The 25,740-nt window shown below is 47.4% G+C and overlaps 1 protein-coding gene across 3 annotated transcripts in view; it reads right to left on the bottom strand.

The window, feature by feature from the left end:
* LOC123995246 (SAM and SH3 domain-containing protein 1-like) overlaps positions 1 to 25,740 on the bottom strand; it is a 353,722-nt gene that overhangs the window by 289,598 nt on the left and 38,384 nt on the right. The window lies entirely within an intron of this gene.

The following is a 25,740-nucleotide window of genomic DNA, read 5'->3' as shown; positions in this document are numbered from 1 at the left end:
ACCCCACCACCTTCCCCTCCCCTTTACCACTCTAATAACACCTTAATAACACCCCACCACCTCCCCCTCCCCTTTACCACTCTAATAACACCTTAATAACACCCCACCACCTCCCCTCCCCTTTACCACTCTAATAACACCTTAATAACACCCCACCACCTCCCCTCCTTCCCCCACCACCTCACCTTCCCTTTACCACTCTAATAACACCTTAATAACACCCCACCACCATTCCCTCCCCTTTACCACTCTAATAACACCTTAATAACACCCCACCACCTCCCCTCCCCTTTACCACTCTAATAACACCTTAATAACACCCCACCACCTTCCCCTCCCCTTTACCACTCTAATAACCCCTTAATAACACCCCACCCCACCACCTCCCCTCCCCTTTACCACTCTAATAACACCTTAATAACACCCCACCACCTCACCTTCCCCTTTACCACTCTAATAACACCTTAATAACACCCCACCACCTCCCCTCCCCTTTACCACTCTAATAACACCTTAATAACACCCCACCACCTCACCCTTCCCTTTACCACTCTAATAACACCTTAATAACACCCCACCACCTCCCCCTCCCCTTTACCACTCTAATAACACCTTAATAACACCCCCACCACACCTCACCTTCCCCTTTACCACTCTAATAACACCTTAATAACACCCCACCACCTCCCCCGTCCCCTTTACCACTCTAATAACACCTTAATAACACCCCACCTCCCCCCACCTCACCTTCCCCTTTACCACTCTAATAACACCTTAATAACACCCCCCACCACCTCACCTCCCTTTACCACTCTAATAACACCTTAATAACACCCCACCACCTTCCCCTCCCCTTTACCACTCTAATACCACCTCACCTTTTAATAAATAACACCCCACCACCTCCCCTCCCCTTTACCCTTTACCACTCTAATAACACCCCACCACCTCACCTTCCCCTTTACCACTCTAATAACACCCCACCACCTCACCTTCCCCTTTACCACTCTAATAACACCTTAATAACACCCCACCCCACCACCTCCCTCCCCTTTACCACTCTAATAACACCTTAATAACACCCCACCACCTCCCCTCCCCCCTTTACCACTCTAATAACACCCCACCACCTCACCTTCCCCTTTACCACTCTAATAACACCTTAATAACACCCCACCACCTCCCCTCCCCTTTACCACTCTAATAACACCTTAATAACACCCCACCACCTCACCTTCCCCTTTACCACTCTAATAACACCCCACCACCTCCCTTCCCCTTTACCACTCTAATAACACCTTAATAACACCCCACCACCTCACCTTCCCCTTTACCACTCTAATAACACCTTAATAACACCCCACCACCTCACCTTCCCCTTTACCACTCTAATAACACCTTAATAACACCCCACCACCTCACCCTCCCCTTTACCACTCTAATAACACCTTAATAACACCCCACCACCTCACCTTCCCCTTTACCACTCTAATAACACCTTAATAACAGCCCACCACCTCACCTTCCCCTTTACCACTCTAATAACACCCCACCACCTCACCTTCCCCTTTACCACTCTAATAACACCCCACCACCTCACCTTCCCTTTACCACTCTAATAACACCCCACCACCTCCCCATCCCCTTTACCACTCTAATAGCACCCACCACCTCACCTTCCCCTTTACCACTCTAATAACACCCCACCACCTCCCTCCCCTTTACCACTCTAATAACACCTAATAACACCCCACCACCTCACCTTCCCCTTTACCACTCTAATAACACCTTAATAACACCCCACCACCTCCCCTCCCTTTACCACTCTAATAACACCTTAATAACACCCCACCACCTCACCTTCCCCTTTACCACTCTAATAACACCCCACCACCTCACCTTCCCCTTTACCACTCTAATAACACCTTAATAACACCCCACCACCTCCCCCTCCCCTTTACCACTCTAATAACACCTTAATAACACCCCACCACCTCATTCCCCTTTACCACTCTAATAACACCTTAATAACACCCCACCACCTCCCCTCCCCTTTACCACTCTAATAACACCTTAATAACACCCCACCACCTCCCCTCCCCTTTACCACTCTAATAACACCTTAATAACACCCCACCACCTCACCTTCCCCATTACCACTCTAATAACACCTTAATAACACCCCCACCACCTCCCCTCCCCTTTACCACTCTAATAACACCCCACCACCTCACCTTCCCCTTTACCACTCTAATAACACCTTAATAACACCCCACCACCTCCCCCTCCCCTTTACCATTCTAATAACACCCCACCACCTCACCTTCCCCTTTACCACTCTAATAACACCTTAATAACACCCCACCACCTCCCCCTCCCCTTTACCACTCTAATAACACCTTAATAACCCCCCACCACCTTCCCCTCCCCTTTACCACTCTAATAACACCCCACCCCACCACCTCCCCTTTACCACTCTAATAACACCCCACCACCCCTCCCCTTTACCACTCTAATAACACCCCACCACCTCACCTTCCCCTTTACCACTCTAATAACACCTTAATAACACCCCACCACCTCCCCTCCCCTTTACCACTCTAATAACACCCCACCACCTCACCTTCCCCATTACCACTCTAATAACCCCTTAATAACACCCCACCACCTCCCCCTCCCTTTACCACTCTAATAACAGCCCACCACCTCACCTTCCCTTTACCACTAATAACTAATAACACCCCACCACACCTCTAATAACACCCACCCCACCACCTCACCTTCCCCTTTACCACTCTAATAACACCTTAATAACACCCCACCACCTCCCTCCCCTTTACCATTATAATAACACCCCACCACCTCACCTTCCCCTTTACCACTCTAATAACACCTTAATAACACCCCACCCCACCACCTCACCTTCCCCTTTACCACTCTAATAACACCTTAATAACACCCCACCACCTTCCCCTCCCCTTTACCACTCTAATAACACCCCACCACCTCACCTTCCCCTTTACCACTCTAATAACACCTTAATAACACCCCACCACCTCCCCTCCCTTTACCACTCTAATAACACCTTAATAACACCCCACCACCTCACCTTCCCCTTTACCACTCTAATAACACCCCACCACCTCACCTTCCCTTTACCACTCTAATAACACCTTAATAACACCCCACCACCTCACCTTCCCCTTTACCACTCTAATAACACCTTAATAACAGCCCACCACCTCACCTTCCCTTTACCACTCTAATAACACCTTAATAACACCCCACCACCTCACCTTCCCCTTTACCACTCTAATAACACCTTAATAACAGCCCACCACCTCACCTTCCCTTTACCACTCTAATAACACCCCACCACCTCACCTCCCCTTTACCACTCTAACACCTAATAACACCCCACCACCTCCCTTCCCCTTTACCACTCTAATAACACCCCACCACCTCCCCATCCCCTTTACCACTCTAATAGCACCCCACCACCTCCCCTCCCCTTTACCACTCTAATAACACCTTAATAACACCCCACCACCTCCCTCCCCTTTACCACTCTAATAACACCTTAATAACACCCCACCACCTCACCTTCCCCTTTACCACTCTAATAACACCTTAATAACACCCCACCACCTCACCTTCCCCTTTACCACTCTAATAACACCTTAATAACACCCCACCACCTCCCCTTCCCCTTTACCACTCTAATAACACCTTAATAACACCCCACCACCTTCCCCTCCCCTTTACCACTCTAATAACACCCCACCACCTCACCTTCCCCTTTACCACTCTAATAACACCTTAATAACACCCCACCACCTCACCTTCCCCTTTACCACTCTTCTAATAACACCCCACCACCTCACCTTCCTCTTTACCACTCTAATAACACCTTAATAACACCCCACCACCTCACCTCCCCTTTACCACTCTAATAACACCCCCCCACCACCCCCTTCCCCTTTACCACTCTAATAACACCCCACCACCACCACCTCCCCTTTACCACTCTAATAACACTTAATAACCCCACCACCTCCCTCCCTTTACCACTCTAATAACACCCCACCACCTCACCTTCCCCTTTACCACTCTAATAACAGCCCCACCACCTCACCTTCCCCTTTACCCTTTACCACTCTAATAACACCCCACCACCTCACCTTCCCCATTACCACTCTAATAACACCTTAATAACACCCCACCACCTCCCCTCCCCTTTACCACTCTAATAACAGCCCACCACCTCACCTTCCCCTTTACCACTCTAATAACACCTTAATAACACCCCACCACCTCACCTCCCCTTTACCACTCTAATAACACCCCACCACCTCACCTTCCCCTTTACCACTCTAATAACACCCCACCACCACCACCTCCCCTTTACCCTTTACCATTATAATAACACCCCACCACCTCACCTTCCCCTTTACCACTCTAATAACACCTTAATAACACCCCACCACCACCTCACCTTCCCCTTTACCACTCTAATAACACCTTAATAACACCCCACCACCTCACCTTCCCCTTTACCACTCTAATAACACCCCACCACCTCACCTTCCCCTTTACCACTCTAATAACACCTTAATAACACCCCACCACCTCCCCTCCCTTTACCACTCTAATAACACCTTAATAACACCCCACCACCTCACCTTCCCCTTTACCACTCTAATAACACCCCACCACCTCTCCCCTTCCCCTTTACCACTCTAATAACACCTTAATAACACCCCACCACCTCACCTTCCCTTTACCACTCTAATAACACCTTAATAACAGCCCACCACCTCACCTTCCCCTTTACCACTCTAATAACACCTTAATAACACCCCACCACCTCACCTTCCCCTTTACCACTCTAATAACACCTTAATAACAGCCCACCACCTCACCTTCCCCTTTACCACTCTAATAACACCCCACCACCTCACCTTCCCCTTTACCACTCTAATAACACCCCACCACCTCACCTTCCCCTCTAATACCACTCTAATAACACCCCACCACCTCCCCATCCCCTTTACCACTCTAATAACACCCCACCACCTCCCCATCCCCTTTACCACCTAATAACACCCTTTACCACTCCCCATCCCCTTTACCACTCTAATAGCACCCCACCACCTCCCCATCCCCTTTACCACTCTAATAACACCCCACCACCTCCCCATCCCCTTTACCACTCTAATAGCACCCCACCACCTCACCTTCCCCTTTACCACTCTAATAACACCCCACCACCTCACCTCCCCTTTACCACTCTAATAACACCTTAATAACACCCCACCACCTCCCCTCCCCTTTACCACTCTAATAACACCTTAATAACACCCCACCACCTCCCCCTCCCTTTACCATTCTAATAACACCTTAATAACACCCCACCACCTCCCCTCCCCTTTACCACTCTAATAACACCTTAATAACACCCCACCACCCCCTTTACCCCTTTACCACTTAATAACACCCCACCACCTCCCCCTCCCCTTTACCACTCTAATAACACCTTAATAACACCCCACCACCTCCCCTCCCCTTTACCATTCTGATAACACCTTAATAACACCCCACCACCTTCCCCTTTACCACTCTAATAACACCTTAATAACACCCCACCACCTCCCCCTCCCCTTTACCATTCTAATAACACCTTAATAACACCCCACCACCTTCCCCTTTACCACTCTAATAACACCTTAATAACACCCCACCACCTCCCCCTCCCCTTTATATCTGCTGCATTACCTCTCATCTATAGACTATTAGGTAAGATAACAGAGGGAGGGGCTCTGATACCTGACTGCTGTGTTGGAGCTGAACACACACACCAGTTGACCGTGTCGTGGGAGGAGACTGATGGTGAATGGATGGAACAACAATGTTGCTGGGTGATAAATACCACAATAACCACACCCACAAAATCAGGGTCTGGGGCCCTTGGCCTAGAGCCACATCAGCCTGCTGTTATGTTGAGGAGAATAATAATAATGAGCATTAGCCATGCCATTCATCTCAGAGGGGGGAGTCCACCCCCCCGTCATAGAGCCAGGTGGTGACCAGACAGGACAAGGTCAGAGGTCATGTTTTACCAGGCAGAGATGGATCTGACACTGTCCACAGGGATGGAGACAGATTCCATGTCTATAGAGCATTAGATTATAATAAAATCGAAAATAACAGCATTTTAAAAACCCACGTTTACCAGTGCCAACTCTCACTGATACCTCTTTGTAAACTGAGAACACACTGTAGGTTCATATCTAAACGGGAATTATACAGTTTGTGTGTGTGTGTGCGCTCACGTGCGTGCGTGTGTGCGTACGTGTGTGTGTGTCCCAGACACAGAGATAGACTAGTGGATGATTGGACCATCTGGTAGATGACCCAATGTCATTTGGTGTAATGTACTTATTGACAAACAGACAAACAAGCGTTACTGTAATCCAGCCCTGAGACTGGGATTCAGTCTGGTGCATTACAACAGCTAAGATATTTAATAATAGGAACACAGTACAAACACACACAGACAGCAAATGGCAGATATAAACCAACCTGTCAGGATTTGAGAAGGAAAAGCCTGTCGTCAGACCATAGTACCTAGAGTTCTCCATCCCTCTATCCCCCCTCTCTCTCACTGCTCTAGTACAAAGATCAGATCTGCCAGTGATTACCTTACTGTGATCCTGGCTAGAGAGAGACACAGGAGGGATATAGCCACTGCACCAGCACTCTCACAAGCACATGGTGCACGCACGCACGCACGCACGCACGCACGCACGCACGCACGCACGCACGCACGCACACACGCACACACACACACACACACACACACACACACACACACACACACACACACACACACACACACACACACACACACACACACACACACACACACAGCAGGCTAATGTCATTGTATAGTGCAAATGGGTCACCTCTAGTTGAATGGGTATTTGAAATTGTATTGATCACTTTCAATGCTACGCAATCTGGTGTTAGAAAAAAGAATGTGTCCATGTGTTTTCTTCCCCTTCTTTATCAAAGCTAAATTCACATTTTGAAATGCAAAACTATAATCTTTGCAAAGAATTCTCGCCATCATTCTCAATCTCAGAAACAAACACATTTATACTTGCACAAGGTATGCACGCACACACTTTCTCTGTCTCTAGTGAAAGCAGCTCTGACTCTGTCCACCTCACATGCCCAGAGATACAAAACAGCTTTCCTTCTTCCCTCAGCTGATTAGCAGGGTGGTAAAAGGATCATAGTGATCCCCAGTCTCTCCCTGGCTGGTTTCACATCAACAGGCTGTTCAAAATGATGTTTTTGTTAGCAAGCAGCTCTGCCTCTGGCCCCATGGCTAATCCAGGCTGATATGTAATCCTAAAATGAACTTTCCATCACCTCCCTACCGCACTGCTAGGGGGAAGAGAGAGGAGATACAGGAGGGTTGGCTGAAACGAGCTAGGATCCTCAATCAGCCAATCAGAGCTGGAGTTTACAGTGGTGAAGGGAAGGCTTCTGGGACATCTCCAGGCCCAAGGAAGAGCCATGGGCAGTAGCATACTGATCGCCAGTATCAAGGCCGGTAGCAATCTGCTGTACTAACGAGATGTAAACATTGCGCGAGAGACTGACAAAATGCATTATTCATTGTATAATATTGTTCATTTGCACAAGATCCAATATATGGAATGCCTACTGCTAAGACTGCTGGAATTTGCTCTTACTGTGTCAGATCAAGTGATTCTTACATAAAGCTAGGTCTGTTCACAGAGGCACAGTAGTAGTCTCAGTCATACTGAACGTTACTCTTAATCTGCATCTCAAATAGGAAGTACACAGGTGACAGAGAGAGAGGGAGAGGAGAGAGAATGAGAGGAGAGAGAATGAGAGGAGAGAGAAGGAGAGGAGAGGAAAGAGAGGAACTGAGAGAAGGATAGCAATTACTGAGACAAAAAAGCAGAGCATTTCAATAAACACGGGCGTCTTTTTCACTTCCACACTGACAGCCCACAACCAGACAGACGCTAGCGGCTGCTCTCTTCCCCTCTGAGATGATTTACTACCAGAGCTCTGAGTTCTGTGCTCTGCATGCCAACAAACCAGACATGGCACAACTGGAATACAAAATCTATATCTAACATACCCCATGATATTAGGTATTCCTCTACTGCACAGAAGAGGATGGGGATGGAGACAGGGGGTTTAGACTGAATACCTGTCCTTTTCACCCCTTCTCCCCGTCTCCCTGGCTTTCAGACAGTTTAAACTCTCCCTCCTCCCTCTGTCACTCAGATCATTTGAAGCTTCCTCTCTCCCTAACTTCCACACTCTGTCTATCCTTCTCTCCCCCGGTTCCCTCCCTCTCTCCGAGGCTCTCAGACAGTTAGAAGTTGGGCTGTGACTCTTCGATGGATCCACTTAACTGTAATGGATCGACCCTGCAGCTGGATGATTCTGAGGCCCACCGATATCAGGCATGATGCATCCCAATGTTTTAAACTTTCCATCATTATACAGAAATATACACTGAGTGTACAAAACATTAAGAACACTTTCCTAATATTGAGTTGCCTCTACACCTCTACAAGGTGTTGAAAGTGTTCCATAGGGATACCGGCACATGTGTCAGAACCCGGTTACGAACCCGGGTCTCCGGAGTGAGAAACAGTCACTTAACCAACTGAGCCACGAATAGTCGGCAGAACCCAGAAGATGAGGCAGACACAGCAGTACTTGAGACGGTGTATTTAATGAAGTAAAAAGTGAAGTTCTTCAGGAAAACATGTAACTCCACAACCTCAAAAGGAATCCTACAAGAACAAAGGTAATCCTCCAAGACAAAAAATGGTAAATCCACAAGGTGGAAGGTAAAGCACAAAAAGCCTCAAAAGATACTCAAAAAACAACCAAACAAGAACAAAAAAACAGAATTCCACAAGAGAGTCCACCGGGATCAACAAGAGTTCTCAGAGTACTAGGGCTGGGTGCTAACATACAAACACAGAGCAAAGAACAGAGGAAAACAAAGGGTTTAAATACAATCAGGGGAAACGAGGCACAGGTGCAAATAATAATGGGGATCAAGGGAAAACAAAAGGTCAAAAGGCACAATGGGGGCATCTAGTGACCAAAAACCGGAACAACCCTGGCCAAATCCTGACAACATGTTGACTTGAATGCTTCCTACAAGTCTGTCAAGTTGGCTGGATGTCGTTTGGGTGGTGGACCAATTCAGTGTTGAGTGTGCCATTCAGCACACATACTGTCTCAACTGTCTCAAGGCATACAAATAATTATTTACGTGGATTCAAGTGGATTTATCAAGTAACATCAATAAAGGATCATAACATTCACCTGGATTCACCTGGTCAGTCTATGTCATGGAAAGAGCAGGTGTTCTTCATATTTTGTACACTCAGTGTACACTGTAGTCTTTTCTGCTCTGAGCATATTGCAATGCAGGCTTGCTTGTTGAAAATAGTGATTTAAAGAAGGCACAACCATCAGTATTTCTCTCCTCCTTATTTACTATAATTTGCAGAACGGAAATCAGCGCGCATGGATCTTAACACGCCTATGTCCGCATGAGATTTAGACATAAACCCAGGGCTCAATTTGTTTTTTACGCATGGCTTGGTAGCAGCTGTTCTCCGACGTTGCATCAATCAACCCATCCTCTGGAGCAAGGAACCTTAATCCTGCCTTAATACCGACAGACACGGTATCTTTCTCCTTGAGGAACACTCACGCAACGTCAAGACAACGGTTCCTACTGTGTTTCATCGCTCACAGAACGTCAAGACAACGTTCCTGACAATTTTCAACACTCAAACAACGCCAAGACTAGTCCTCTGAATGTAGTTATTTTGTATTCTCTTACAATGCCTATATGTTTTTATAGTCACAACCTAAACACCCACATAGGGTCAAGTCAACCTACAGAAATAGACTATGTTACATTGTGTTGACATATTTGATTCATTCTTCTCAAGTGTTGCATGAAAAATGACATGTCACTATTTGTGTCCTTGAATTCCCCTGTTCTTCTATAACTGTATTTAAAATCTGCTCCAATGTGACAGTTGTTTAAAATCTGCTCCAATGTGACAGTTGTTTAAAATCTGCTCCAACGTGACAGTTGTTTAAAATCTGCTCCACTGTGACAGCTGTTTAAAATCTGCTCCATGACTGTTTAAAATCCATGGTGACAGTTGTTTAAAATCTGCTCCATTGTTACAGTTGTTTAAAATCTGCTCCATTGTGACAGTTGTTTAAAATCTGCTCCATGGTGACAGTTGTTTAAAATCTGCTCCATTGTTACAGTTGTTTAAAATCTGCTCCATTGTGACAGTTGTTTAAAATCTGCTCCATTGTGACAGTTGTTTAAAATCTGCTCCATTGTGACAGTTGTTTAACATCTGCTCCATTGTGACAGTTGTTTAAAATCTGCTCCATTGTGACAGTTGTTTAAAATCTGCTCCAATGTGACAGTTGTTTAAAATCTGCTCCATTGTGACAGTTGTTTAAAATCTGCTCCATTGTTACAGTTGTTTAAAATCTGCTCCATTGTGACAGTTGTTTAAAATCCGCTCCAATGTGACAGATGTTTAAAATCTGCTCCATTATGACAGTTGTTTAAAATCTACTTGCATGGCTGTTTTTTAGATGCCACTTCATGTGAGGGTGACTGGGTGCAGTGAAGTCTGTCTTAATTGAGGATGGCAGGTCATGTCACAGGGCCAGAGCAGCCACCAGGGATTTGGTCTGTAGCTCTGGCAGTGCTCTGGTTGCTGGATGATGTTTGTCTGGAGGTGTTGGAGGCTGACATTTTCTGAGGCCATGGTCTCTCACCTCTGGCTGAAGCCAGGGCAAGTGGCTTGCAGGGCCCGGAGGATAGAGAGAGGGAGATGGGGACAGAGTGAGAATGATGAATAAGTTGAATGGGAGGTAAAGAGAGAATGAGAGTGAAAGAAAATGAACTAGAGAGACCAAGTAGCGACTTTTCTGTAGTGTAATGCTGAAGGACAAATTTTCAACTTGGGAGAGACTAGTTTTCTCAGTGAAACCAGCCTGTGTGTGATATTACCACCTGCAGGACGTGAAAAGTGAAAAATACTAAAATCTCTCGCTTTGTCTCTCTCTCTCTCTCTCTCTCTCTCTCTCTCTCTCTCTCTCTCTCTCTCTCTCTCTCTCTCTCTCTCTCTCTCTCTCTCTCTCGCTCTCTCCTTCTCTCTCTGTGTCTCTCTCTCTCTCTCCCTCTCTCTCTCTCTCTCTCTCTCTCTCTCTCTCTCTCTCTCTCTCTCTCTCTCTCTCTCTCTCTCTCTCTCTCTCTCTCTCTCTCTCTCTCTCTCTCTCTCTCTCTCTGTATCTCTCTCTCTCTGTGTTTCTCTCTCTCTGTGTGTCTCTCTCTCTCTCTGTGTTTCTCTCTCTCTGTATCTCTCTCCCTCTCTCTCTGTCTCTCTCTCTGTCTCTCTCTCTGTATCTCTCTCTCTCTGTTTCTCTCTCTCTGTGTGTGTGTCTCTCTCTCTCTCTGTGTGTCTCTCTCTCTCTCTGTGTGTCTCTCTCTCTCTGTGTGTCTCTTTGCTGTAAGCAAAACAACTGCCTCACACCTTTTTCATATTTTATTGTTGTTGTTTTAGTAAAACAATGTCCTCAGGTAAGGCATCCAGGCTGGACAATGGTCCTCTCTGTGTAAGTAGAGTGGGAGGCAGATGAGGGGGAAGGAGGGAGAAGGACCAAGTGTTGGACACATTTACCAGTAGATGGGTCCATTAATCATTTCACTGAGTTAGTGTGTTAGTGTGTTTCACCCTGTCATGGCTAACATGTTTCTCAAGCTACTGTAAAAGGGGACACACTGACTCCACAGTCCACTAAAGCTGCGTGTGCAGTCATATTTTAGATGTCAAAACAGTAGAATAAAATGAAAAATGTTATTTTATTTAGTAAAGAGGAAGACTAGCGGTCTATAAGGCGTCAACTAATGGGGATATACACTGCATGTTCAAAACATTAGGAACACCTTCCTTATATTGAGTTGCACCCCCTTTTGCCCTCAGAACAGCCTCAGTCCGTCAGGGCAGGGACTCTACAAGGTGTTAAAGCATTCCACAGTGATGCTGGCCCAAGTTGGCGACAATGCTTCCCACAGTTGTATCAAGTTGGCTGGATACTTTTTGGGCGGTGGACCATGCTTGATACACACAGGAAACACACAGCACTTCTGTTCTTGACACAATGCAGTGCGCCTGGCCCCTACTAGCATACACAGTTCAAAGGCACTTAAATATTTTGTCTTGTCCATTCACCCTCTGAATGGCACACACACAATCCATGTTTTAATGGGCTCAAGGCTTAAAAATCCTTCTTTAACCTGTCTCCTCCGCTTCATCTACAGTGATTGAAGTGGATTTAACAGGTGACATCAATAAGGCATTATAACTTTCACCTGGATTCACCTGGTCAGTCTAGGTCATGTATACAGTGTATACAGATGACAGAACCATGAGTATATTGCACAATGTGTGGGTTACATATCAACAGTAATGTAAAGCACAGCTACATTGAAGCCAATTTAACATGTCTGCTCCTGTCACACGATCCCCACAGTCAGACAGACCTTCCAGTGTGAACATTCAGGCTTAAACGATGGAGAGGTGTGTGTGGAGAGTGCCTTAATTGCATTTTATACCATGGCATTGTTGAATACCTGTTTCTGATTGGCTTGCAGGGCATTCTAGAGTGTGCATTATTTCCCTATAATGCACAGTATATTTGTGCGCTATAATTCAATGGCTATAGTTAATTCTTTCATGTTCTATGTTTGAGCTGCTCTTGAAAGCAAAAATCTAACTGAAAACATTATTGGCATTGTTGAATTCAATTTTCATAATGGCAAGCTAGGACTGATGGTTTGGTTAGCTAAACTAGCAAGTCTGTCAAGTTTACCTAGTAAACTTGCTAGCTACTTCAGTGGATGTTGAACACATTTCTAGTGGCAAATGTGTTAAATTATAGCCATGGTATTAAAGGGATAATCAGCTCGGGGCTCCATGCGTTCTCTAGAACATAATGCAACTCCGTGGAAGGTCAGTTCCACTCCGCTAGCGGCCTCATAGAACACACCTTCCACATCGTTCATTATTTTCTATAGTACGCATAGCACCTAGTTGATTGGCCCTTAAATATCACATGTCTGTATGTAACGCTAAGCTGTCATGTGGTGATTATAGAACCATGCAGTGCTTGAGACAGCTGAGCACATTCGCTCTCCTGGATCACAGTCCTGTTCTCACACTGTCCTCTGTGTTAGAGTTACCATTAGAGATGGAACACCCTATAATCCCCTTTAAACCAGGGTTTACAGGCACTTTGGTGCAGAGGAAGTACCAACTGGAGATGGGTGTTCTCAGGCTAGCACTGAGGCCCCTGATACATGAGAGTTGTGTCTGAGATGGCACCCTATTCCCGGTATAGTCCCGGTATACTTTTGACACCAAAAGCATTTCAGACTATGGAGTCAGACAAAGGAAAAGTTCCACGTTGCAATAGGACTTTTTCTGAACAACAATGAACAGTTACTAGTTTGTACGCCATGTGACTAGCTACATTTCTCCTACTCTGACTCTTATTTTTATTTATTTTACCTTTATTTAACTAGGCAAGTCAGTTAAGAACATATTCTTATTTTCAATGACGGCCTGGGAACAGTGTGTTAACTGCCTGTTCAGGGGCAGAACGACAGATTTGTACCTTGTCAGCTCAGGGGTTTGAACTTGCACCCTTCCGGTTACTAGTCCAACGCTCTAACCACTAGGCTACCCTGCCGCCCCACTAGGCTACCCTGCCGCCCCACTAGGCTACCCTGCCGCCCCACTAGGCTACCCTGCCGCCCCACTAGGCTACTACCCTGCTGTAGTGATTTCCGTTCACGGTGAGTAAAGTAACACTCCCTCAACTTTCAATGCATCGCTCCGCAAAAGGTGGGTAAACCCTTGTGCCAAATAACGGAATTTACTTTAGTTTATCCTCCACTACACCACTGCTCATCACATAATGTAATGGGAGCTGAGAGACAACAGTTCCATTTATAATGACGAGTAGGAGGGGCCCCTCCACCACATGCTATACACACTTTCATTTAAAACACACACACACACACACACACACACACACACACACACACACACACACACACACACACACACACACACACACACACACACACACACACACACACACACACACACACACACACACACACACACACACACACACACACACACACACACACACACACACACACAAAGCTTTAATAATGCCAGTCTGGGAAGCCTGAGGAATATGTCCAGGCAAGCAGAAATACTCCACAGCAAGACCAATAACTAATCCTGAATGCAAATTGTCAGGGCTATTCACGTTACATTGCTGCTCTTTGATAACAGTCTGCTATTACTATGTACAAGCCAGTCCTAGAATAGCTGTGTGACCACAGGCAAAGTAGTAGCCTGGAGTAGGAGAGCAGAGGGATCATTTATTTCCATGGGTCAGGCAGCTTATGTTAGGGAGTTCCCAAACCTGTTTACATTAAATTGCTCTAATTTTTCCTCACTACAATTTCCTTGATTGTAGTTGATGGTCTGCTATGAATTTGCTGCAGGAATTTTCTTGATTAACAGGATGACAAAGCCATCTCTCTCGAATCACTTAAATATCATGGATTCCCATTGCCCTCTCTCTCTCTTCATTACCCTGTTTGTATCCATCTTGATTCTAGAGGTGGGTGAAATTTCAGCTCTCATTATATATAATTGTGATTACACCACAGCTAAGTGCCCTTTTAAATGTTCTCAGTGAGTCCAAGAGGTTTGGTGAGAACACCAATTTTCCATCACCATTTCGCTGTTGTCTGCCTGCAATGTCAATTCAGTCTAAAATCTCTCACCAGCACTCTCACAAAGCAGTATTCTAGGAGAATATAGGATGAGTTTTACTTGTCTTAATAGTCCTTTCTTTCCAGCCATGCCACAGCTCCCGCCCCAGTGGTTCACCCTAGCCATGTTTATCCCTGGTTCAACAGGCCAGAGTGACTTACTTGTCTGGTCCCATCGCTATTCACTGAACCCTTCTCTTTGTGTGGTAATAAGACTAGACCATGGTGTCTGCTCAACCCTGCCCACAGCCCAACTTACAGTAGTGATACATGGGCCTGGCCTGCTGCATGACGTTCCCATTGAGTATGCCTAAATCCCAGCAGCCCCTGGAACATAGACTCCTCTGGCCCAATCAGCGGGGACTCACTTTAAACCCCATCCATTACACAGACAACGGAGTAATGGCTGAGAGCTCCCTGGTGCTCTCCAATGGAGAGTTATGGGCCTCACATTGGGCCACTCAGGAGCCACACAGCCACCAACCTCTACTTCAGCTGATTAATAGCAATCAATACTCTATTATTGGCTGTGGAATACCGGTTGCCTGTGTCATGGCCTAGGGCCCCATGCAAGGAGAGAGGGGGGGACATTGCGTCACACACAGTCAGAACAGGCTGCCATCTGCCGTTGTCCCGGAGATGGGAGGGACTCCTGCAGCTCCCACCTGTACCTTGTCACATGAGCAAACCCTTGATCGTGGAAGATGTGACTCAACAGCCCTCTCTTCTCTCCTCTCTTCCTTATTTTCCTCACACTCAAAATGCACAAAAGAGAGAGCTGATTGAAAATGTTCAGTTCCAAACAACTATTCTAACGTGATGTGATAGCATCAGCTCCTGAGGATAGGAGCCAATTGTACAGGTTATTTCTGGTAGATATTGTCTCTGGCATACCTGAAAAAGGACTTGTTTACAGGCTGCACCCGGTAACACAAAAGAAAGACCATGATGAGATCTGTTTCCCCTTATCAGTAGATAGAGCAGTAATAGTAGCATAGTGGTGTGTGTGTGTGTGTGTGTGTGTGTGTGTGTGTGTGTGTGTGTGTGTGTGTGTGTGTGTGTGTGTGTGTGTGTGTGTGTGTGTGTGTGTGTGTGTGTGTGTGTGTGTGTGTGTGTGTGTGTGTGTGTGTGTGTGTGTGTGTGTGTGTGTGTGTGTGTGTGTGCTTGCTTGCATGCATTCCAGTCTGTGTGCATTCATGCCCAGTATGTGTGTGTGTTTGTGTGTGCATGCTCGAGAGTCTAGCGTATATCCCTCTAAACTATGTTTTATTCTTCCAGGCAGGCCTCAGAACATAACAGATCACTGAGGCTAAGTGCTTCGTGGCTGGGAAGCAGCATGCTCACTGCTTAGGGCCAGCCTGGTAGGACTGTCACACTAATAGGCTCTGTAGGAAGGAAAAGACATGGAATCATGGGAAACACTGCTGATCAGATCAGACCTTCTTCTGTGCTCTGCAGCATCTTCTTGACATCCTGATGTCCATATATCACTAATGGCACACTATATTCCCTATATAGTTCTCTAATTGTGACCAATATACTGTAATTATGGCCTCTCTCTGCCCTGATTTCTGGTCAGACAGAAATAAACTGTCCGTGCTATAAATCACATGCCTATTAGGTAGTGTGTGTGTGTGTGTGTGTGTGTCAATGAGTGTGTCTCTGATGCTGACACTGAGGGGACATTAGCTAGCTACTGTTGCTGGAAAGGAGATGAGGGTTAATGGGTAATGAGGTGATCTGAGACAGCAGAAAGAAGCACTGTCTGCTGTCATCTTGCACCAGATAATGATGATGATGGTATTCTAGTGCAGTTGTTGGATGTCATTACATTTAAATGGGAGCAGTGTCATCAGTATCAATCGCATGGATAATAAAAACAAATGGAAGTCCATGAGTTCCGTCTCCTTCCCTTCATTAGGTCTGTGCCAATCTGGTCCTGTTTGAATCATGCCACTTCCTCCTATGAATATAGAGTTTTGCCTAGCCGAATAACGCAATGCTTGAGCAAACCAAGGCAATCTCAAGTTCTGTTCTCCAAACTCACTGAAACTATGACATGACTATCATGACCGAAGATAGCAAATAGAATGGAACATGTTATTTCTGTGCAATTAACTATGAAAACAATCCCAGCGTGGCTTATTATACTGTACATGGCTAAGAGCTGAGATCTGAAAGCCTTGAGTCTTCAGATGCTCGGCACTCAACAACTTAGCTGAACTCTATCTAGTCATTAACCCTGGCACTCTAGTAGTGTCTGGTACAAACATGATTAGCGATATCTGTCTGCTTTTTAGGACCCGGAAGTCCAGGAAGGAGACAGACGAGAGCTGTGTGTGTGTGTGTGTGTGTGTGTGTGTGTGTGTGTGTGTGTGTGTGTGTGTGTGTGTGTGTGTGTGTGTGTGTGTGTGTGTGTGTGTGTGTGTGTGTGTGTGTGTGTGTGTGTGTGTGTGTGTGTGTGTGTGTGTGTGTGTGTGTGTGTGTGTGTGTGTGTGTGTGTGTGTGTGTGTGTGTGTGTGTGTGTGTGTGTACACAGAGTGGCGGGCGGTGCTGCAGTGAATATGTACAGCCAGAGAGAGCAAATGGCAGGAGACTCTGCTGTCCCTGCTGTCAGGCTCATTTGCTCCCAGCAGGGTCTTCAATTACCAATGATTAAAAACCCTTTGGTGTCCAGCTACTATCTGCTTAAGTGGAGGAACTCTACATCTGGGAGAGTGTGAGCGATGTGGTGCCTAATATTTAGATTCATACACTCTGCAACGTATTAATCACATTTACTAACCCAAGGGTTGGATTAACACAACGCAAAGGACTTGATGATATGGGGATACAGAGTTAGTTGTAGCGGCACCAAAGTTAGCTGAAGAGGCACCAGAGTAAGCTGTATAGGCACCAGAGTTAGCTGTGGAGGCACCAGAGTTAGCTGTAGAGGCACCAGAGTTAGCTGTAGAGGAACCAGAGTTAGCTGGAAAGGCACCAGAGTTAGCTGTAGAGGCACCAGAGATAGCGGCATCAGAGTTAGCTGTAGCGGCACCAGAGTTAGCTGTAGAGGCACCAGAGTTAGCTGTAGAGGCACCAGAGTTAGCTGTATAGGCACCAGAGTTAGCTGTAGAGGCACCGGAGATAGCTGTAGAGGCACCGGAGATAGTTGTAGAGGCACTAGAGATAGCGGCATCAGAGTTAGCTATAGCGGCACCAGAGTTAGTGGACCCAGAGTGAGGTGTAGAGGCACCAGAGTTAGCTGTAGAGGCACCAGAGTTAGCTGTAGCGGCACCAGAGTTAGCTGTAGCTGCACCAGAGTTATCTGTAGCTGCACCAGAGTTAGCTGTAGAAGAACCAGAGTTAGCTGTAGAAGGACCAGAGTTAGCTGTACCGGCACCAAAGTTAGCTGTAGCTGCACCAGAGTTAGTTGTAGCTGCACCAGAGTTAGCTGTTGAAGGACCAGAGTTAGCTGTAGCTGCACCAGAGTTAGCTGTAGCTGCACCAGAGTTAGCTGTTGCTGCACCAGAGTTAACTGTAGCTGCACTAGAGTTAACTTCATTGCCAATTTACATCTGAGGTTCCTGGACTAAAAACAACTTATATAATAATACCAACCACACTAAACATGGGTTATAAAGTAACTACTATAATGGTAATGTCGGACAATACTAGATATAATACTAGTTACCATTCCCATTGAAGAGGAGCCTAGGTGTAAATATATTCCAAAGTTGTGTTTATGCACGTGGTATTCAGCAGGTCAGTTAGGAAGGAACGTTTTCCACACAACAGGAAGCCTGCGGCAATAAAAGCCAATAGCCTAATAGACTGAGACAGTCATAAATACATAAACCAGGACACTGCAACTCAATTTGACCACAGGACACATCTCTATTGGATTTGGGATCCAGAGAAAGCACAGGCGCACAGCACCCATCCTTAGTGTCCTCTGTGTGTGTCTGTGCATTTATCTCACTCTAGTTCTCATCCCCGAGAGGATACATAGAGGACATAATTCACAGATTAAATCATATCTCAGCTCTTCATGCACAGTACTACTGACATATTGTTTACAACAAAAATAGAATTTCATGCATTGGGAGAATAATGAATATCTGTGATACTGTTTCAATAAGTACCTGCCTATTGAGTTCTATATGTATCCCTCCCTCCCTCCCTCCCTCCCTCCCTCCCTCCCTCCCTCCCTCCCTCCCTCCCTCCCTCCCTCCCTCCCTCCCTCCCTACGTGTTGGCCTCTCTCTGCCCTCTTCTGATCTCACTGTGTGTTTGACACCTCTGTTTTCACAGACTCCAAGATGGAGACTGCTGCTAACAGGTGCTCTCTGCATAAATTTACATGAATACCACATACTGTACACCACCACTGTCAACCAGCACTGAAGTCCCAAATGCCTTTCAATGCAGCTACACTTTATCCCTCCAATTCGACAAGGCACAACCAGAAAGATTAGAACACACATTGGTGATGTATACAGCTCTCTGATTCGACCTGGATTTCCAGGCTAGAAATGTACTGCTCTCATCAGGATTTCTCTGTGACTGATACAACATAAATAGTCCTGTCATGTGTTTTGCTGATCTGTGTCTGAGTCTTGTTTACAGTGACCTGCAGCTGTGCAAGATGGATTCCCTCCAGGCCCAATGAGATTAGAAGTGTCATGTCGCATCAGGAGGTGAAAAATATGACAGAGCAGAGAGAGAGAGTGGGCAAGGCTGTGGGAGATTAGACTGAGCGACGGCAGAGCAGAGAGAGAGTGGGCAAGGCTGTGGGAGATTAGACTGAGCGACGGCAGAGCAGAGAGAGAGTGGGCAAGGCTGTGGGAGATTAGACTGAGCGACGGCAGAGCAGAGAGAGAGTGGCTGTGGGAGATTAGACTGAGCGACGGTAGAGCAGAGAGAGAGTGGCTGTGGGAGATTAGACTGAGCGACGGTAGAGCAGAGAGAGAGTGGGCAAGGCTGTGGGAGATTAGACTGAGCGACGGCAGAGCAGAGAGAGAGTGGGCAAGGCTGTGGGAGATTAGACTGAGCGACGGCAGAGCAGAGAGAGAGTGGGCAAGGCTGTGGGAGATTAGACTGAGCGACGGCAGAGCAGAGAGAGAGTGGGCAAGGCTGTGGGAGATTAGACTGAGCGACGGTAGAGCAGAGAGAGAGTGGCTGTGGGAGATTAGACTGAGCGACGGCAGAGCAGAGAGAGAGAGTGGGCAAGGCTGTGGGAGATTAGACTGAGCGACGGCAGAGCAGAGAGAGAGTGGGCAAGGCTGTGGGAGATTAGACTGAGCGACGGCAGAGCAGAGAGAGAGTGGGCAAGGCTGTGGGAGATTAGACTGAGCGACGGCAGAGCAGAGAGAGAGTGGCTGTGGGAGATTAGACTGAGCGACGGCAGAGCAGAGAGAGAGTGGGCAAGGCTGTGGGAGATTAGACTGAGCGACGGCAGAGCAGAGAGAGAGTGGGCAAGGCTGTGGGAGATTAGACTGAGCGACGGCAGAGCAGAGAGAGAGTGGCTGTGGGAGATTAGACTGAGCGACGGCAGAGCAGAGAGAGTGGGCAAGGCTGTGGGAGATTAGACTGAGCGACGGCAGAGCAGAGAGAGAGTGGGCAAGGCTGTGGGAGATTAGACTGAGCGACGGCAGAGCAGAGAGAGAGTGGGCAAGGCTGTGGGAGATTAGACTGAGCGACGGCAGAGCAGAGAGAGAGTGGCTGTGGGAGATTAGACTGAGCGACGGTAGAGCAGAGAGAGAGTGGGCAAGGCTGTGGGAGATTAGCCTGAGCGACGGCAGAGCAGAGAGAGAGTGGGCAAGGCTGTGGGAGATTAGACTGAGCTGTGGGACGGCAGAGCAGAGAGAGAGTGGCTGTGGGAGATTAGACTGAGCGACGGCAGAGCAGAGAGAGAGTGGGCAAGGCTGTGGGAGATTAGACTGAGCGACGGCAGAGCAGAGAGAGAGTGGCTGTGGGAGATTAGACTGAGCGACGGCAGAGCAGAGAGAGAGTGGGCAAGGCTGTGGGAGATTAGACTGAGCGACGGCAGAGCAGAGAGAGAGCAAGGCTGTGGGAGATTAGACTGAGCGACGGCAGAGCAGAGAGAGAGAGTGGGCAAGGCTGTGGGAGATTAGACTGAGCGACGGCAGAGCAGAGAGAGAGTGGCTGTGGGAGATTAGACTGAGCGACGGCAGAGCAGAGAGAGAGTGGCTGTGGGAGATTAGACTGAGCGACGGCAGAGCAGAGAGAGAGAGTGGGCAAGGCTGTGGGAGATTAGACTGAGCGACGGTAGAGCAGAGAGAGAGTGGGCAAGGCTGTGGGAGATTAGACTGAGCGACGGCAGAGCAGAGAGAGAGAGTGGGCAAGGCTGTGGGAGATTAGACTGAGCGACGGCAGAGCAGAGAGAGAGTGGCTGTGGGAGATTAGACTGAGCGACGGCAGAGCAGAGAGAGAGTGGCTGTGGGAGATTAGACTGAGCGACGGCAGAGCAGAGAGAGAGTGGACAAGGCTGTGGGAGATTAGACTGAGCGACGGTAGAGCAGAGAGAGAGAGTGGGCAAGGATGTGGGAGATTAGACTAAGCCACGGCAGAGCAGAGAGAGAGAGTGGGCAAGGCTGTGGGAGATTAGACTGAGCGACGGTAGAGCAGAGAGAGAGTGGCTGTGGGAGATTAGACTGAGCGACGGTAGAGCAGAGAGAGAGAGTGGCTGTGGGAGATTAGACTGAGCGACGGCAGAGCAGAGAGAGAGAGTGGCTGTGGGAGATTAGACTGAGCGACGGCAGAGCAGAGAGAGAGAGTGGGCAAGGCTGTGGGAGATTAGACTGAGCGACGGCAGAGCAGAGAGAGAGTGGCTGTGGGAGATTAGACTGAGCGACGGCAGAGCAGAGAGAGAGTGGGCAAGGCTGTGGGAGATTAGACTGAGCGACGGCAGAGCAGAGAGAGAGTGGGCAAGGCTGTGGGAGATTAGACTGAGCGACGGCAGAGCAGAGAGAGAGAGTGGGCAAGGCTGTGGGAGATTAGACTGAGCGACGGCAGAGCAGAGAGAGAGTGGCTGTGGGAGATTAGACTGAGCGACGGCAGAGCAGAGAGAGAGTGGCTGTGGGAGATTAGACTGAGCGACGGTAGAGCAGAGAGGGAGAGTGGGCAAGGCTGTGGGAGATTAGACTGAGCGACGGCAGAGCAGAGAGAGAGTGGGCAAGGCTGTGGGAGATTAGACTGAGCGACGGCAGAGCAGAGAGAGAGTGGGCAAGGCTGTGGGAGATTAGACTGAGCGACGGCAGAGCAGAGAGAGAGTGGGCAAGGCTGTGGGAGATTAGACTGAGCGACGGCAGAGCAGAGAGAGAGTGGCTGTGGGAGATTAGACTGAGCGACGGCAGAGCAGAGAGAGAGAGTGGGCAAGGCTGTGGGAGATTAGACTGAGCGACGGCAGAGCAGAGAGAGAGAGTGGCTGTGGGAGATTAGACTGAGCGACGGCAGAGCAGAGAGAGTGGGCAAGGCTGTGGGAGATTAGACTGAGCGACGGTAGAGCAGAGAGAGAGTGGGCAAGGCTGTGGGAGATTAGACTGAGCGACGGCAGAGCAGAGAGAGAGTGGCTGTGGGAGATTAGACTGAGCGACGGTAGAGCAGAGAGGGAGAGTGGGCAAGGCTGTGGGAGATTAGACTGAGCGACGGTAGAGCAGAGAGAGAGTGGGCAAGGCTGTGGGAGATTAGACTGAGCGACGGCAGAGCAGAGAGAGAGTGGGCAAGGCTGTGGGAGATTAGACTGAGCGACGGCAGAGCAGAGAGAGAGTGGCTGTGGGAGATTAGACTGAGCGACGGCAGAGCAGAGAGAGAGAGTGGGCAAGGCTGTGGGAGATTAGACTGAGCGACGGCAGAGCAGAGAGAGGGCAAGGCTGTGGGAGATTAGACTGAGCGACGGCAGAGCAGAGAGAGAGAGTGGGCAAGGCTGTGGGAGATTAGACTGAGCGACGGCAGAGCAGAGAGAGAGTGGGCAAGGCTGTGGGAGATTAGACTGAGCGACGGCAGAGCAGAGAGAGAGTGGGCAAGGCTGTGGGAGATTAGACTGAGCGACGGCAGAGCAGAGAGAGAGTGGCTGTGGGAGATTAGACTGAGCGACGGCAGAGCAGAGAGAGAGTGGGCAAGGCTGTGGGAGATTAGACTGAGCGACGGCAGAGCAGAGCAGTGTGTAGGCAACGGCTGAGAGCACCAGCGGAGCAAACAGAACTCTGACAAACACTAAACTGCCATATGTGGAGTTTCGAGGGGTAACCTCTGCTTCTCAAGACAGGCATTTGAATGTCATGTTAGCGAAATAAATAAAGGTTAAGAAAGGCCTTATAGAAAACATGTGATTCTGCTCTGTCTCTCTCTCTCTCTTCCTCGTTCTCTCTCTTGTTCACTCCCTGGCTCTCTCTTCAGTGTATCCAGAGATGTACCCGATAAGACAGCAGAAAAGGAGAACATCCTCATTTTGGTTTCTAGTTTGGTGTAGATTCATCCTGCCGACTGGCTGAGTGTGGGGTCATCTCAAGCACAAGGCCTTGAGTCTTGGCCTGACAAAACTGCTGACGTTGTTTGTGGTAAGAGCAGGAGTGAGGCTGTTCCTATTCTTTAACACCGACTCAGAGCACCACTCATAAATGTTTTTGTGTGCTATCTATTGTAATAAAACAATATGTACTGCTGCTAGTTGAAGACGGAATGAATAACAATATGCAGTCTAGGCCTTCAGAACCCAATATCTAGACAGGAGACAAAAGTGTTTAAAAACAGTTAGAACACAACAGGCACACCTGGCTCCTCTTAACCAGAGAGTGGTAACCATGGTTCTCTCTGTCCTTCTCTCTCTCTCCTTCTCTCTCTCTTTATCTATGCCTCTCTTTCTCTCTCTTTATCCATGTCACTCTCTCTCAAATTCAATTCAATTCAATTCAATTTGATTTATTGACATGATGTAACAATGTCCATATTGCCAAAGCTTACTTTGGATATTTACAATATGAAAATAATAAGAATCAAAATTGTCAACAGGACAACAGTAACAACAATAACCAAGGGTCAAAATAACCATACATTGAACAATAACAACAAGCATACAGTACATGTGCAGGTTGATTGGTCTGTCAGACACTGTCCCTCATCTTATGACAGGCAGCAATGTGGTGCACTGCCAACCCACAGCTCTCTGCATCCTCCCCAACAGGACAGGAAGACTATTCACATCAGAGAGGTCTTTGAAACCTTGAATAAGGGTTTCAAATTTGGGGAAATGACACTAACTGTTTTATATTTTGCCAGGTAATGCAGCTTCGTCTGTTGTGCAGTGGTTGCACAGCCTTTCTTGTGTCTACCCTTCTCTCTCTCTCTCTCTCTCTCTCTCTCTCTCTCTCTCTCTCTCCTCTTCTCTCTCTCTCTCTCTCTCTCTCTCTCCCTCTCTCTATCTATGTCTCTCTCTCTCTCTCTCTCTCTCTCTCTCTCTCTCTCTCTCTCTCTCTCTCTCTCTCTCTCTCTCTCTCTCTATGTCCCTCTCTCTATCTATGTCTCTCTTCCTCTATCTATGTCTCTCTCTCTATATTTATCTATGTCCCTCTCTATATTTATCTATGTCCCTCACTCTCTATCTTTATCTATGTCACTCACTCTCTATCTCTGTCCCTCCCTCTCTATCTTTATCTATGTCCCTCCCTCTCTTCCTTTATCTATGTCCCTCTCTATCTTTATCTATGTCCCTCACTCTCTATCTTTATCTATGTCCCTCACTCTCTATCTATGTCCCTCCCTCTCTATCTTTATCTATGTCCCTCCCTCTCTTCCTTTATCTATGTCCCTCCCTCTCTTCCTTTATCTATGTCCCTCCCTCTCTTCCTTTATCTATGTCCCTCCCTCTCTTCCTTTATCTATGTCCCTCCCTCTCTTCCTTTATCTATGTCCCTCCCTCTCTTCCTTTATCTATGTCCTTCTCTCTCTCTCTTCCTCTATGTCCCTCTCTCTCTCTCTCTCTCTTCTTTATCTATGTCCCTCCCTCTCTTCCTTTATCTATGTCCCTCCCTCTCTTCTCTCTCTTCTCCCTCTCTTCTTTATCTATGTCCTCCCTCTCTTCTTTATCTATGTCCCTCTCTCTCTATGTCCTCCTCTCTTCCTTTATCTATGTCCTTCTCTCTTCTCTATGTCCCTCCCTCTCTTCCTTTATCTATGTCCTCTCTCTCTCTCTCTCTCTCTCTTTATCTATGTCCTCCCTCTCTCTCTATCTTTATCTATGTCTCCCTCTCTATGTCCCTCCCTCTCTTCCTTTATCTATGTCCCTCCCTCTCCCTTTATCACTCTCTATCTTTATCTATGTCCCTCACTCTCTATCTTTATCTATGTCCCTCCCTCTCTATCTTTGTCTATGTCCCTCCTCTCTCTCTATCTTTATCTATGTCCCTCCCTCTCTATCTTTATCTCTGTCCCTCCCTCTCTTCTTTATCTTTATCTCTGTCCCTCCCTCTCTTCCTTTATCTATGTCCCTCCCTCTCTCTCTTCCTTTATCTATGTCCCTCCCTCTCTCTCTATCTTTATCTATGTCCCTCCCTCTCTCTCTATCTTTATCTATGTCCCTCCCTCTCTTCCTTTATCTATGTCCCTCCCTCTCTTCCTTTATCTATGTCCCTCCCTCTCTTCCTTTATCTATGTCCCTCCCTCTCTCTCTATCTTTATCTATGTCCCTCCCTCTCTTCCTTTATCTATGTCCCTCCCTCTCTTCCTTTATCTATGTCCCTCCCTCTCTTCCTTTATCTATGTCCCTCCCTC

This window comes from Oncorhynchus gorbuscha, linkage group LG14, assembly GCF_021184085.1.
Source record: "Oncorhynchus gorbuscha isolate QuinsamMale2020 ecotype Even-year linkage group LG14, OgorEven_v1.0, whole genome shotgun sequence".
In the NCBI taxonomy this organism is placed as follows: Eukaryota; Metazoa; Chordata; class Actinopteri; order Salmoniformes; family Salmonidae; genus Oncorhynchus; species Oncorhynchus gorbuscha.
Note: the sequence above shows the minus strand (reverse complement) of the source record. Positions and strands in the feature narration are given on the sequence as shown.